The sequence below is a fragment of the Bos indicus genome, chromosome 19 (genome assembly GCF_029378745.1).
Source record: "Bos indicus isolate NIAB-ARS_2022 breed Sahiwal x Tharparkar chromosome 19, NIAB-ARS_B.indTharparkar_mat_pri_1.0, whole genome shotgun sequence".
Taxonomy (NCBI): domain Eukaryota; kingdom Metazoa; phylum Chordata; class Mammalia; order Artiodactyla; family Bovidae; genus Bos; species Bos indicus.
Window position 1 is genome coordinate 61,969,019 of NC_091778.1, and position 14,818 is coordinate 61,983,836.

Sequence of the window (14,818 nt, forward strand, 5' to 3'; positions counted from 1 at the left end):
CATCTTCTGATTGTTGAGTATTTCTCTAAAAATAGCCAAGGGGTTTTTTAATCCAAATCTTTTCCCTTTATAGTCTCACAAAATAATCCATAAGGGCATTCATAGAAGTTCTATGAAAGATAAAGAGCTGAGATATTTTAAGAAGTCATACACTTCTCAACTGAAAGAAAACATTCAAGGCTTTTGAGGCCCTTTTCAAATTATTCACCTTCATTTTTAGATGTCACAGCTGAAGTATTGAAATAAACAAATATTCATTTGGAAGATTACAGATGGTGAATATTAATTGTTGCATATATCAAAGTATAATGGAGCTTTGTAATTATAGTGAATGGATTTTGTAATTGCTTGAGGATTATGGAAGGGGATAAATGTAAAGGATGCTAGAAAGCTAAGGAAGATAAATATTTGAGGGGACGCAGGTGTATAAGGCATTTGCTGAACTTTTCCAATTTAGGAGACCAGGAGTGGTAAGCCCATGGTCCCTACGTATGAATTGCTGGTACCATCATAATAAAGCAGAAGTCACAAGCTGGTGCAGTATACAACTGCCAGAATGCCTTCACTGGACTAGTGAGAATCAGAATTTATGTCCGTTAATTTGCTTTATGAACAAATACATCATTGGGAGTCACCTGATACTGCTCTTGAAACAAATACAAGGGGATCTGGACCAGTATGAGCGGGCTCTGTTTTTGAAGAGAATAGTAATAAAGGGTCCTGAATTTGAACCACAGTTAGACACGTTCTGCCTGTTCAGACGACGACTTAGGACCCCAAGCAACGTTTTGGCTCTGCCTTGTAAGCAGCTATTGAAGACACAGGGGCCAAGCGATTGCCAAGCCATGACCCATGATCAATTCCCAAACATTCACCATCCCAAGCATTTCATCACATGTCATGTCCAGCTCAAGGGAAAAAGTCTGAACTATAGTACAGTAATGCTCTGAGGTCAAACGTGGGAAACCAGAAAATAAAAAGTGTTGGTACAGGTACACACAGCTATATTTAAAATAGATAACCACCAAGGACCTACTTACTGTATTGCACAGTGAACTCTGCTCAATCCTGTGTCACAATCTAAATGGGATAAGAATCTGGAAAAGAATTGTTGTTGTTCAGTTGCTGAGTCTTGTCTGACTCTCTGCAACCCTATGGACTGCAGCATGCAAGGCTTCCCTGTCCTTCACTATCTCCTGGAGGTTGATCAAACTCATATCTAATGATGAAAAAGAATAGATACATGTATATGTATCACTGAATCACTTTCTGGACACCTGAAATTAATGCAACATTGTTAACAAACTATGCTGCTGCTAAGTTGCTTTAGTCGTGTCTGACTCTGTGCGACCCCATAGACGGCAGCCCACCAGGCTCTCCTGTCCCTGGGATTCTCCAGGCAAGAACACTGGAGTGGGTTGCCATTGCCTTCTCCAATGCATGAAAGTGAAAAGTGAAAGTGAAGTCGCTCAGTCGTGTCTGACTCTTTACTCCTATATTAAATAAAATTTTTCAAAAAAGTTCATTTGGAAACCACCTGTTTCTTCCCAATTCATTGCACCTACCTAAATAGAATTTGAGTTTTATATTTGCTTTCTTTGTTTTCTGTTATTTTTACAGGCTGATATTAAGAGTGCTGAATTTGGCCCATGAAAGTGGGTTAAGAAGTGGAAAAAATAATTTCCTCACCTACTTCTTTCCCCAGTTAACTAAGTCCATTTGAAACAAAAAGTTACTGGTTACCTACCACCTTATGACATACAATTCTGGACATAGTTTAACAGTCATAAAAGGTCAAGAATTCACCTCTTTCCGTTTTTCCATATGGGAAGGTGGGAGGAATACTGGCCTAGAGTAGAGAGACTGCATTGCTCTCTTCACTCTCCCCAGACTAGCCCAGCGGCCTTCTCTCACCCTGCGCCCACATTCATGAAATGAGGGTCTGCTTTTTTCAAAACGGCCCCTAATGCCCTGCTTTGTCTCCCCTGCTTTCCTTATTGAAGGCATCCAAGATTCACCCTGTATATTTATTTTTACTTGCGTATTATTTTCACTTGCCTATTGCTACCAGACTAGGGCCCCCTTGGAGTCATAAATTATCTTTTTTTTTTTTTTCATCCCAGATAGTCAGAAACTTTCACTTGGTAGATAGGCTGCACTCCAATGTGATTAAATTAATGAACCAGTTAAAGGATGAAGAAATGTGTTCTAAATATAAACACATATATTTTTATCATTAAAGGTATTTTAGCAATCATTTCCTCTTACGTGGTTTCTCTCAAAAGCTGACTTTGAGACATGGATGAGAATTCCAGTACACTAAGTCCCCTACCTGCCTGGTAATCTAGGAGATGCAGGTTTGATCCTGGAAGGATTATCCCCTGGATGGAAGATCCCCTGGAGAAGGAAATGGCAACCTACTCCAGTATTCTTGTCTGGAGAATCCCATGGACAGAGGAACTGGCAGGCTACAGCCCATAGCGTCGCAAAGAGCTGGACACAGCTGAAGGGACTTAGTACAGCACCACATGTTCTGACTGGTGTGAGATGATACCTCATTGTAGTTTTGATTCCCATTTCTCTAATACTGAGTGACGTTGAGCATCTTTTCACGTGTTTATTAGCCATCTGCGTGTCTTCTTTGGAGAGATGTATGTTTAGAGCTTCTGCCCACTTTTTGGAAAAAGAAAGCATAAAAAAGAAAGAATTTAAAAAGTTTCACCACACTCTGGTTATAAAAGAATTCCCTCATGTTTTCCTCTAGTATTTGTATGGTTTTGGCTTTTGCCTTTAGAATTCAGATGGCTTTATAGCTTATTGTGATATGTGGCGTGAAATATAAGCTCGATTTTATCTTTTTTCAAATGGCCATCAGTTATCCAATATCAATTATTTAAAAAACCATTGTTTCCTTTATGAAAACAAAAGAACCTCTGTAAGAGAGCATGCAAGGATGACCTGGGACAGAGGTAAACAGGGAGGAGAGGAAAAAAACAGCTCTACCTAGGACATGTCTTAAACAAAAACTCATTCAACTTAAAAATGGTGAGAATAAAGTGAAAAGATGATGCTAAGGGAATTTGCGGCTTGACCACTACTTTGATCCATAGCAAGCTATTTATGAAACCAAAGGCAAAGAACAAGGCCAGTGTTTTTCGCAGTGATATGAAAAGTATCATTCCCCATTTTTTTGACCACCACAGATTGAATCTTTTCCATTTCCCACACCAGATTTGAGCAACCTCTCAACTGCTCAACCCACTCCAGATAAGCTGGAAGCTGGCTGCCAATGGTCCAGGAGCTGAATATAATCTGACGAGTGGTAAGATTTATAAGTCTTAGTCTGTTTTGCTAAGAGAGAACAGGCTTTGGGAAATTAGAAATGGAATTTTACTTTATTTGTGGAGAATCTGTAAAGAATATTAGCTCTCTATAGAAAGAACCAGGATTGACTGGTTTTTAGTACATTGGAGACAACACTGGAGAAATGTTAAATCTTGTTGCTGTTCAGTTGCTAAGTTACGCCTCATTCTTTGTGACCCCATGGACTGTAGCATGCCAGGCTCCGCTGTCCTCCACTCTCTCCCAGAGTTTGCTCAGATTCCTGTCCATCAAGTTGGTGATGCTATCTAACCATCTCATCCTCTGCTGCCCCCTTCTCCTTTGCCTTCGATCTTTCCCAGCATCAGGGTCTTTTCCAAAGAGTTGGTTCTTCACATCTGGTAACTAAAGTATTAGAGCTTCAGCTTCAGCATCAGTCCTTCCAATGAATATTCAGAGTTGATTTCTTCTAGGATTGACTGGTTTGATCTTGCAGTCCGTGGGACTCTCAAGAGTCTTCTTCAGCACCGCAGTTCAAAAGCATCAATTCTTCAGCGCTCAGCCTTCTTTTGGGTCCAGCTCTCACATCCATACATGACTAGTGGGAAAAAAACATAGTTTTGACCACACAGACCTTTGTTGGCAAAGAGGTATGAAATCTAGGATGTACTTTTATGTACTTATGAATATGCCCGTCTTCCCATGATTCAGATTCGAGTGCCACCTTCCCCTTCCTGATGGACACCTTCACTGAGGGCACCATCTAGGTCCAGTCTAACTGGTTTCGCCACCCAAGAACTGCAGAGAGGAGTTAAGACCTCAGTCCCTTTTCTCCACCATAGTCCTGTTTTCCTCCTATAAAATTTCCATACAGCCCTACCCTACTGTATATATAGTCTTATGTATATTTTAATCCCAAACTCCTAATTTATCCCTCCTCTCTTCCTCTGGTAACTGCATGTTTATTTTTTTTACATCTGTGAATCTATTTCTGTTTTGTAAATAAGTTCATTTCTATCATTTTCTTTTTAGATTCCACATATAAGCAATACATGCTATGATTTTTAATCTCTGTAATAATATATGTAGTACTTATTACCAACTTAAATTAATGAGACATTTTTAGGTGAAAGTGAGAGGGGGAGGATATTTAAACTTCTAAACATTACATAACTGTCAAGGTTATACGGTCTATAAGTGGAGAAGTAAGAATAAAAATATAGGTATAATCTATGATTACAGTCTTTCTATACAATACACTGCTCAATGGATTTTCTGCCTTGGAAGCTTTAATACAGGGGAGATTTTAATCACTAAGAATGTTTAGAGGCATCTAACCTTGTTTAGAATGAGGGGATGGATCAGAAAAACCTTGATGATTCTTTCTATCATGCCTTCATTACTCAGTTGGGCAGTCCTCTGTTAATTTAAAAAAAGGGGGAATTTCCTTTTGCCCTGAGTGTTTACAAGCAAGTCACGTGATCTCACTTGTACAGGTTTCAGCAGTATTTGCTACTGTTTTCCTCTAGAGAGGGAAGAATTTTCCTTCTTTGGAGAAGGAAATGGCACCCACTCCAGTACTCTTGCCTGGAAAATTCCATGGACAGAGGAGCCTGGTGGGCAACAGACCATGGGGTCGCAAAGAGTTGGACACAACTGAGTGACTTCACTTTCACTTTCCTCTAGAGAAGGGCTTCCCTGGTATCTCAGTTGGTAAAGAATCTGCCTGCAATGCAGGAGACCCCAGCTTGATTCCTGGGTTGGGAAGATCCTCTGGAGATGGGATAGGCTACCCACTCCAGTATTCTTGGGCTTCCCTTGTGGCTCAGCAGGTAAAGAATCTGCCTTCAATGCAGGAGACCTAGGTTTGACCCCTGGGTTGGGAAGATCCCCTGAAAAAGAGAAAGAAACACTACCCATTCCAGTATTCTGGCCTGGGGAATTCCATGGACTGTATAGTCCATGCATGGGGTTGCAGAGTCTAACATGACTGAGCGACTTTCACTTTCCTCTAGAGAATGGCCCCTCACGAAGCTCTGACTTAATAAAGGGAATCCACTGAAAATAAGCACCGTTTAAAGCAATATGAAGTTAATAGAACTAAAGACAGACCTAAAAGCATTATTTCAAAGAATGCTGCTGCTGCTGCTGCTGCTAAGTCACTTCAGTCGTGTCCAACTCTGTGCGACCGCATAGACGGCAGCCCGCCGGGCTCCCCCGTCCCTGGGATTCTCTAGGCAAGAATACTGGAGTGGATTGCCATTTCCTTCTCCAGTGCATGAAAGTGAAAAGTGAAAGTGAAGTCGCTCAATCGTGTCTGATTCTTATGGATCCCATGGACTACAGCCTACCAGGCTCCTCTGTCCATTGGATTTTCCAGGCAAGAGTACTGGAGTGGGGTGCCATTGCCTTCTCCAATTCAAAGAATAACAGGATATAAATGCAGCAAAGTCCATCTTCTATCAGGGGCCGCACACAGCATGAGAAGGGTTCTGTTTAGCTTCCAATCATGTGTGTCTGTCCTTCAGAGGAAGAGGTTGTTGTGCTCGACATGTTTAATTTCGGAATTAGAAGCTTTTTGTTTTGGTTTGGTTTCGAGACAAGGAAACCCATCCCTATTTCTCCTCTGTTCTTGTTCTCATTTTCTCCTGCTCCAAGCAGACAAAGTATACATTCGAGAAAGACAACAGGAGCCAACAGCACATCCCGGATGAAAGTCACGTCTCCCCTTTAGATCACAGCGACTGCGTGAGACTAAAAGCTGGAGTCAGCCAGCATATGAGGCAAACCCGACTTGAAATTCATGTTTATCTTGTTGCAAAACAAGTCCTACTTAAGGTTCACTTCTGTAGTGAACAGAAACCAGAAATTGCCGCATTGAACACAGCTCTTTGCTCACAGATTTCTTCTCTCACTGTGCTAAGGATACTAGGAGGGCGAAGTTGCAAAGCAAAAACTTGTCAGGACTGTCTTCTGACGTTCAGCTGCCTGTCAGAGAATCAGATGCTAAGCTTGGAAAATACAGTTGCCCAGACTAGATGGAGACCCACCAGCCCTCTGCCATCACAGGTCCTGACACAGGGCCCTGAGGGCTGAGCTGCTGAGTGGGACAGCAGAGATGTTCGGATGCCAACACGTCCTCTGTAATTCTACACACGGCATTGGGGCACCCTGCAGCCTTCTCTCCAATGTCCTGCAGCCGTCAGTGTGGAGCGGTGTTATGACATCAGATTGGCTACAGATGAGGAGACACTCTCTGAAGAGTACAAAACAAAGCTGCAGTTAATTCAGAACATCCAGTCTTAAACTGCTGTCATATGGGGGCTCAAAGTTTATAAATACATACAATGGACTTCAGATGATGCAAAGTAAAAAAGATTATGTTTTTCCCTCATGAAATTGACCATCACTAAAACAAGAAAGAGCTCCCGTATCATTTCTGCAGGGGTATCTCTATCTGTGTGTTGTTGCTGTTGCTCAGTCGTGTCCGACTCTTTGGGACCCCACAGACTGTAGCCCACCAGGCGCCTCTGTCCGTGGTACAGAATTCTTAGCAGGCAAGAATACTGGAGAGGGTTGCCATTTCCTCCTCCAGGGGATCCTCCTGATCTAAGGATAGAACCTGCATCTCCTGCTTTATCTGCTTACAAATTAAAAATAGGATGGAAAGACACAGCTCTCCAAAGGGCAAGCTAAGGACTCAGAATTGTTTGAAGGCAGTGAAACAGGCAGATCAAGCTGGAACTCCTTGAGTGTTTTTCAATCTGTTCCATTTGGGGTCAAGTGGATGGTAAGGACCTTGCTTTTAGAAAAGCAGTTATTTCTGCCAAGAATTGCACTTCTTGTCTGGCTCGCTGCTATCTTTCTCAGGAACATTTATGGCAGGCTGATTATTTTCTGAGTGATCCCGAAATGTTTAGACTTTTAGTGCAGCATATAATGTTCTATTACTACCTCAGGTGATAAAAGGATGATGTTGTTTCCAGCTGATAAATTCACCACCCCTGTGGTCGTACGTTTTATATAGCATTCCCCTGGAGGGGTACGTCAAAAGCACATTACTGAAAAATAAGATTTTAGATTAAAAAGCAAAAGCTTTAAAATGGCCCTGGAACGTTTATCGTTTTAAGAAACAAATGAGTTTGGACAGATAAAAATGGATTAACCCAGACTGCTCCCTGATTCTTTACATTGAACAATAGCTTTTTTTTTTTTTTTTTAAAGCCTTAGAAGTCATCCAGCCAAGTTTTTGATTCTGCATGCAAGGAAATTGACACCAGGTAGGTAAACTGCCTTGCTCCAGGTCAGAGAAGGGATCTGAGCTGTGGTCCTATTACCTTTTATTCACACGGCTCCTATCAAAATTCAAGTAAGACAAGAGACGGAATAAAAGGGAAGTGAAAGCTCCTGTGTTTCTGCTGGGCAGGTCTGCCATTTTCCCCTCTCTGGCTGTTCTGAAGAATTTGTCAACATAAAATCAACTGCTATTCGCTTCAGGCTACACTTAATTCAGAGACGAAGGAACTGAAATGGTGGCTCCTCCACTCTACAGTGGAGGTAGATGGGTAGCAGATAAAAACAAAGCTTGAAAAATTTAATCAAAAATGATATCAAGTAAGAAAACTTGCAACATGAGTGCTCAGTCACTCAGCCGTGTCCGACTTTTGTGACCCTGTGAACTGGAAACCGCTAGACCTCTCTGGAAGTACATGGGGTTTCCCAGGCAAGAATACTGGAGTGGGTTGCCATTTCCTTCTCCAGGGGATCTTCCTGATCCGGAGATTGAACCCATGTCTCCTGCACTGGGCAGGTGGATTCTTTACCACTGAGCCAACTGGGAAGCTGGAAAACGTGCGGGCAGTTCCCTAAATGCCATTTTAAGAATTCTGGGATGGGATCTGAGATTAGAGAAAACAATTCTTCTGGGAAGAGACAAGTTATTGGAAAGCTGTGCCAGGAAGAATCAGATTTAAGACCGGGAGGGTCAAACCCATTTGCAGAAAAGGGTTTTTATAATCTATTCACTACAGAATCAGACTTCCCTGGTGGCTCGGACAGTAAAGAATCTGCCTGCAAGGTAGAAGACTCTGGTTTGATCCCTGGGTTGGGAAGATTCCCTGAAGAAGGAAATGGCAACCCACTCTAGTATTCTTGCCTGGACAATCTCATGGACAGAGGAACCTAGAGGGCTACAGTCCATGGGGTCACAAAGATTCAGCCCCGACTGAGTGACTAACATTTTACTTTACTGGATGGGCACAGAGCAATGTCAAACCAGCCCATGGTCAATTTTTCTAGACAAATCATAATTAAACGGCAAAGCACTTAATCTTCAAAACTGATGGACAAAACTGATGTGAGGAAGTTAATTCCAAGCTTTGTTGAAGTCAAGATAGATCACAGTTATCTCCCATCCTTTGGGAACTAGGTCTGTCAGTTAGTCAGAGGAGATTAGAATCATGCAGTTACAGAAATCTGGAACTGGCAGAAACTCAGTCTGGGCGCTCTGAACTTATTCCATGAGAGATGACAAGGAAAATGCCATGTCTGTCAATGAAGCTGCTGCTGGGGCAGGCTTGGGAATGACCCCACCAAGACAGAGAGCGAGGCAACTGCATAAGAGAGAATTAATTATGCCATGATTCATAGTCACTGGCTGTGCTATAAATACTTTTATGGAAGTGTTTTTCTTTTCCTTTTTCCTTTCCTTTTTTCCAAAAGTCTGTGTGGATGAGCCCAGCTTCCAGGAACCGCATAACTACACCTAAAATCACAGGATGTGAGAGCTGGTGGGGTCCTCCGAGTTTGGCCAGGGTCCTTCCCCCGCATTTTACAGGTGAGGAAGCTGGAGCCCCGAGGGGTTCAGAAACTCCAAGGAGGTCACGGAGTAAGTGTCTGGCAGGCTGGATGCCAGGTCTGTTGAGTCGCAGGGCAAAGTGCATTCCACCCCATCTTATCATTTTCCCAGTGTGGGCAAAGGATGGTCCCTGGACGGGGCGTGTTTCCTCAGTCAGGCCTCAGCCCTGGAGCCCGGGGCAGCCAGAGACCCTGGAGACTGTCAGCACTTCCATGAGAAGGGATTTTTAGCTCTTCTCCTCCCTTCCAACTCACTTTCAGAGCTGCTGGGTTCAAGCTTAGAGGACAGGATTTTTTTTTTTTAAATATAAGAAATCCACTTCAATAAGCTTTTAGTGAATGCCTTCCATGAGTAAGGTGCAGAACTGAGCACCCTGAGAATGGAGATGTGAATAAACTGGATCCCAGGTGTAAGCAGCTCACAGGAGACTGTGGGACGGGGAGCCACGGGCTTTGGCAAGAAAAGTGGTGCCTCAATCAGAAATGCGAAAAATAAGGCCCCAGCCTCAGCCTTTATCAGGAGAGGGCAGACTGAGTCTCCAGGCGTGCTCTCCCACTCAGGAGACACGGGACGTGAAGCACGTGCTGCGCCTCCACGTCTTCTGTGGAGTGGGGTCACTTTGCAGAACCTCCTCCCGAGGCTGTCACCAAGGTTAAACAAAGTAACGTGTGGAAAGCGCCTGCACAGGATGAAAAGTTCTGAGCCCTGTCACTACCCGCGCGCATCTAGACCGAACAAGCGGGAGACCCAGGCGGCTCAGTGATCAAGAGCCCGCCTGCGCGTGCAGGACCCTCAGGAGAGGTGGGTTCGATCCCTGAGTCAGGAAGATCCCCTGGAGAAAGAAATGGCAACCCCCTCCAGGATTTTTGCCTGGAGAATCCCATGGACAGGAGGGCTTGGCGGGCTACAGTCCATGGGGGTCACAAAGGAGTCAGACGTGACTGAAGCGACTGAGCATGCACGCACGCAGAATGAACAGGTAACCGGAAACAGTCCATGCTGAGCTGAGTCAACGGGGAAGTTGACTGTGCCTGTGAGGAAGGCTCATAAAGGGGGTAACCATGAGTGTTGGAGTGGTGTTAACAGGTGCCGAGGTGAGGGGAAGACCCTCCAAATGGGCTTATCAGGAGGAGTCCAGTGCTGAGTCAAGGATGCCGAGGATGGGGACTAACATGAACATCTGAGTCTCAGGATGCAAGAAAAGGGTGGGGGCAGAAAGACATGGAGCCGAAAAGGGAGGTTGGGACCAGATTCCAAAGCCACTGAGGGACTTCTCTGTGGTTATGAATCCACCTACCAGGGCAGCGGGTGGGGTTCAAACCCCAGTTGGGGAGCTAAGATCCAAAAAACCAAAACATAAAACAGAAGAAATATTCTAACAAACTAAAGGCTTTAAAAATGGTCCATTAAAAAAAAAAATCTTTAAAAACATTTAAAAATGAAGCCACTCAAAGTCTTCGTGTGTGAAGGAACCTCATGCCTCATTATGAGATTATAGTCTCTGGTTCAACGGTCCTGATGCTCAGGGAGTCCCCGAGAGGCAGCACTCCCTATGTATACACAGATGGCAGAGTCATGCGTCCCCATCCGTAGCCATCATTGGCGCTGTGCCCTAAAGGGCTACTGGGGATGAAGAAGGACGCTACAAAGCGGCACACTCAAGAGCTGCCTCGGGACACACGATGACGAGATGTACTATGGTCTCCTGATGGGATCCTGGAGTAAAAAAGGACTCTAGGGAAAAACTGAAGACCCCTGAGTAAAGTATCGACTTTGGTTAATAATAAGGTAGCAGTGCTGCTTCATTAATTGTGACAAGCGGACATGCAAGTGGAAGGCGTTTATAATAAGAGGATGACTGGGAGGGTGGTGCTTGGGGACCGTCTGCACTACCTTTGTCAATCTAAAATTATTCTAAAAATGAAACATTTATTTGACAAAAACGTCTGAAAGGGAAAAAGCCATTCCTGGACAGACTTCTAGTATCTTCGTTCATTTGCTGGTTGGTCCGGTTTGCGCTTACCAGAAGAAACATTCTGAAGAGCTACGGAAGCCATTCCCTTTGAAATGAGGAGCATTTTAACATGGAGAAAAGCACAGAAAAAATATTTTTAAGCGTACCTCATCCTAGCAAACTACTGAGTCCTCCCTTGATACTTTTTTTTAGAAGATTCCTTTATTTAACTGCTCTTGATTACAACCAGTTGTGTTGGCTGGATCACGCTGCTTTTAATAGCACTTCTAGTAAACAGAACTACAGAGGAAAATCTTTTTGGGTACAAGTCACTTGTCAACCATACAGATGAACCACCTTCCCTTGTACTTGGGCCTGGGGAACCGGCACAGGAAGCGGTCAGTGGTTGGGGGTTGGGCGGGTAGACAGAAAGGGGATACAGGAGAGACACTGTTATTTCAGTAGACCGTATGTATGTACGTGTGAGCTGCTCAGTCGTGCCCGGCTCTTTGCTAGAGAGGGTGTGGCTCTCCAGGGTGTGGAGAGAAGGGAACCCTCCTCCACCGCGGGCTGGGCACAAAAATTGGTGCGGCCGCTGTAGAGAACAGTACAGATGTTCCTTAAAAGACTAAAAATAGAGCTGCCATATGATCCAGCAATCCCAGTCCTGGGCATATACCTGGACAAAACTATAATTGGAAAAGATACGTGCACTCCAGTGTTCACTGCAGTACTATTTACAGTAGCCAAGACAGGGAAGCAACCTAAATGTCCATCAGCAGAGGGATGGATATAGAAGGTGTGATATCCATATACAATGGAATATTACTCAGCCAACACAAGGATGAGATAATGCCATTTCCCCACCCACCTTGCTTCACCTTCTCTAGTCCACCCCTCCTCATGTCTGAGATGACTTCCCCAAAGAAACCACCCCACACCGCCTCAGGCTTTTTTCCCTAAGAAACCTAGGTGAACAACATGGTCTTTAAGACATTTTTGGTCAAACATTTTCCTTCTGAGTGGTCGATAAGGGCCACAACACACTGCATAGAGTCCCTCAGCCTTAATTTCAAGGCAAGATCATAATAATGAATATTAACAATGACAAAAGTAGTTCTTTATGAGAGTCTCCCTCACAGCACAGGACAGGTCCAGAGAGGTTGAAGCTGGTAGAATAATAACAGTGTTCTTATTATGATTAACCTCGTCGGAGAGATTGAACCTTGCAGAAATCCCCTGTGGAAAGCTAGAATTTGACCCCCATTCTCCTGAGCTCAAAGTTCTTACCACAGATAGAAGAATTCCAAGAAGCAGAACAAAGTCTGGGTAACACAGCCTGAGAACAAAGTATTTTCTTCTGGAAAACAACCTCAGTACCATTGGCTAACGCACTGAACCTTTCCTGATTGCATGCCATGCGTAACACGGCAGGATGTTTAAGGTGACGTCAGCATTTTGCGTACAGCTTTTGGTTAGGAAGGATTATCTACGATAGTCGAAGGGCAACAAGGGGAGTCAAAGAGCAAAGAGGTGAACACAGGGGAAGCTGCACGCATGTCTAATGTGTGCTTGTGTGTGTCTGTGCTTCTGTGTGCACGTGACGGAGAGGCAGACAGAGAAAGAGACAGAGGAGAAAAGAGAGGGAGGCGGGCAGAGAAGGGCAGACAGAGAGACTTAGAACCTCCAGCCCTAAAGCCAAAAGCCAAGCTGTAATTAGGTTGAGCGGCCCATTGTTCTGCATTTTCCGAGCTGTCACACTCCATTTGTGTGAACAGTCAAGAGCTTCCTCCAGCTGCTGGTCCGGGGCCAGCACCGCAGTGAGTGTGATCGTACAGGAAAGGAAATGGCTCTGCCTTTACAAGACGACGAGATGTCGCTGCCCTGACCTCAGCCCCTTTCATTCTGTGATTGTGGACGATGGTGGGTGTCTGCAAGTAATGGTGCTGTTGGATTTTCTTGTTTTATGCTTTATGTTTATTTTTTTATGAAATGAGCATAGCTGAAGGCTTTCCAGGGTACAAATCTTTGAATCAGAAAACCTACATTTAAGTCCTCTCAATTGCTTAATGTAACCCTTAGTAATGGGCTTCCCTGGTGGTGCTAGTGGTAAACAACCCGCCTGCCAAGGCAGGAGACATAAGAGATGCGGGTTCGATCCCTGGGTCGGGAAGAGCCCCCGGAGGAGGGCATGGCAACCCGCTCCAGCATTCTTGCCTGGAGAATCCCATGGACAGGGGAGCCTGGAGGGCTGCAGTCCATGGGGTCACAAAGAGTTGGACAGGACTTAGTGACTTAGCACACGCGACCCACACAGCCCTGAGTAAATAATCATAGCAGAAGTAGTTGTCCTATAGTTGAAGTAATAATGAAAACAAATCCAAGTTTCTTGACCATAAACGACGGGCAAGGCCTTCTGTTAAATGCACTGCGTATGTCAGCTCATTTAACTTCCGTCCATGACGCTGAGTGATGAGTACTGTCGTTATCACCATGGACTAGAGGATTTCTTAGATGGAACTAAAGGTAAAGATATGAACTTATCTAAAGCCACACAACCAGCATACAGGACACTCAGGACCCGAATCAGTCTCCGTGCTCCTAACCCTTTTCTACTCTGCCACCCACTGAACACTGAGCTTCATTCGCTTACCCATAAACCACAGCGGGTTCTCCTTTCTCCAGGGACCTGCTGTTGGAGTCGGGGGTCTTTCTTTCCAGGAGGGTGGAGCAGGGATGAATGATTGGAAACTATGCCTTGAAGTCCTCAAGCATCTTTGTAACACACGGAAATGCCCATACGAGACAAACAGATGTGAACAGCAGATCATGCTCAATACCTTTCCACTACAGTGGGGGAATGTTCACTGCCCACCCTGAACTTTCTACCTTTTTCTGACACATCCCAATCACAGTCATAGCTCACGAGCATTATAGCCAGAACTTCTAGTTGTAAGGGAGACTCTCAGTAAAGTCAGGTTGGTTGAAAATATTGAAGTGTACTCTCCTGGCCCAAGGAGTGATCAGATGATGGCAGATGGTGGGGGTGTAGACAGAGCTTAGATGCATGGCCTCAGGGTCCACAGGTGAGCGTGGGGGCTCCTGGGATTGGGGAGGGGGCCACAGGTGAGAAGAGAAGGAGGAACATGCCAGGGACGGGGCTGGCTCTCCCCAAGCTTCCATGTGCCAGTGAAGAATGCCAGAAAGTCCACGATATTCTAAATACAAAGCAAGCCTTCCAGATTGTTGCTGCTAAGTCACTTCAGTCGTGTCCAACTCTGTGCAACGCCATAGACGACAGCCCACCAGGCTCCCCCGTCCCTGGGATTCTCCAGGCAAGAACACTGGAGTGGGTTGCCATTTCCTTCTCCAATGCATGAAAGTGAAAAGTGAAAGTGAAGTCACTCAGTCATGTCCGACTCTTCGTGACCCCATGGACTGCAGCCTACCAGGCTCCTCCGTCCATGGGATTTTCCAGGCAAGAGTAGTGGAGTGGGGTGCCAGGGAGGCTTATTTGTCAAGGTTGTATACAATATTATATTAATGGTTTGTGAGCTTGATTTATAACTTTCAAGTATTTAGATGGGGGTCTAGGGCTTCCCAGGTGGCGCTAGTGGTAAAGAACCCACCTGCCAATGCAGGAGACGTAGGGGACTCCAGTTTGATCTCTGGGTTGGGAAGATCCC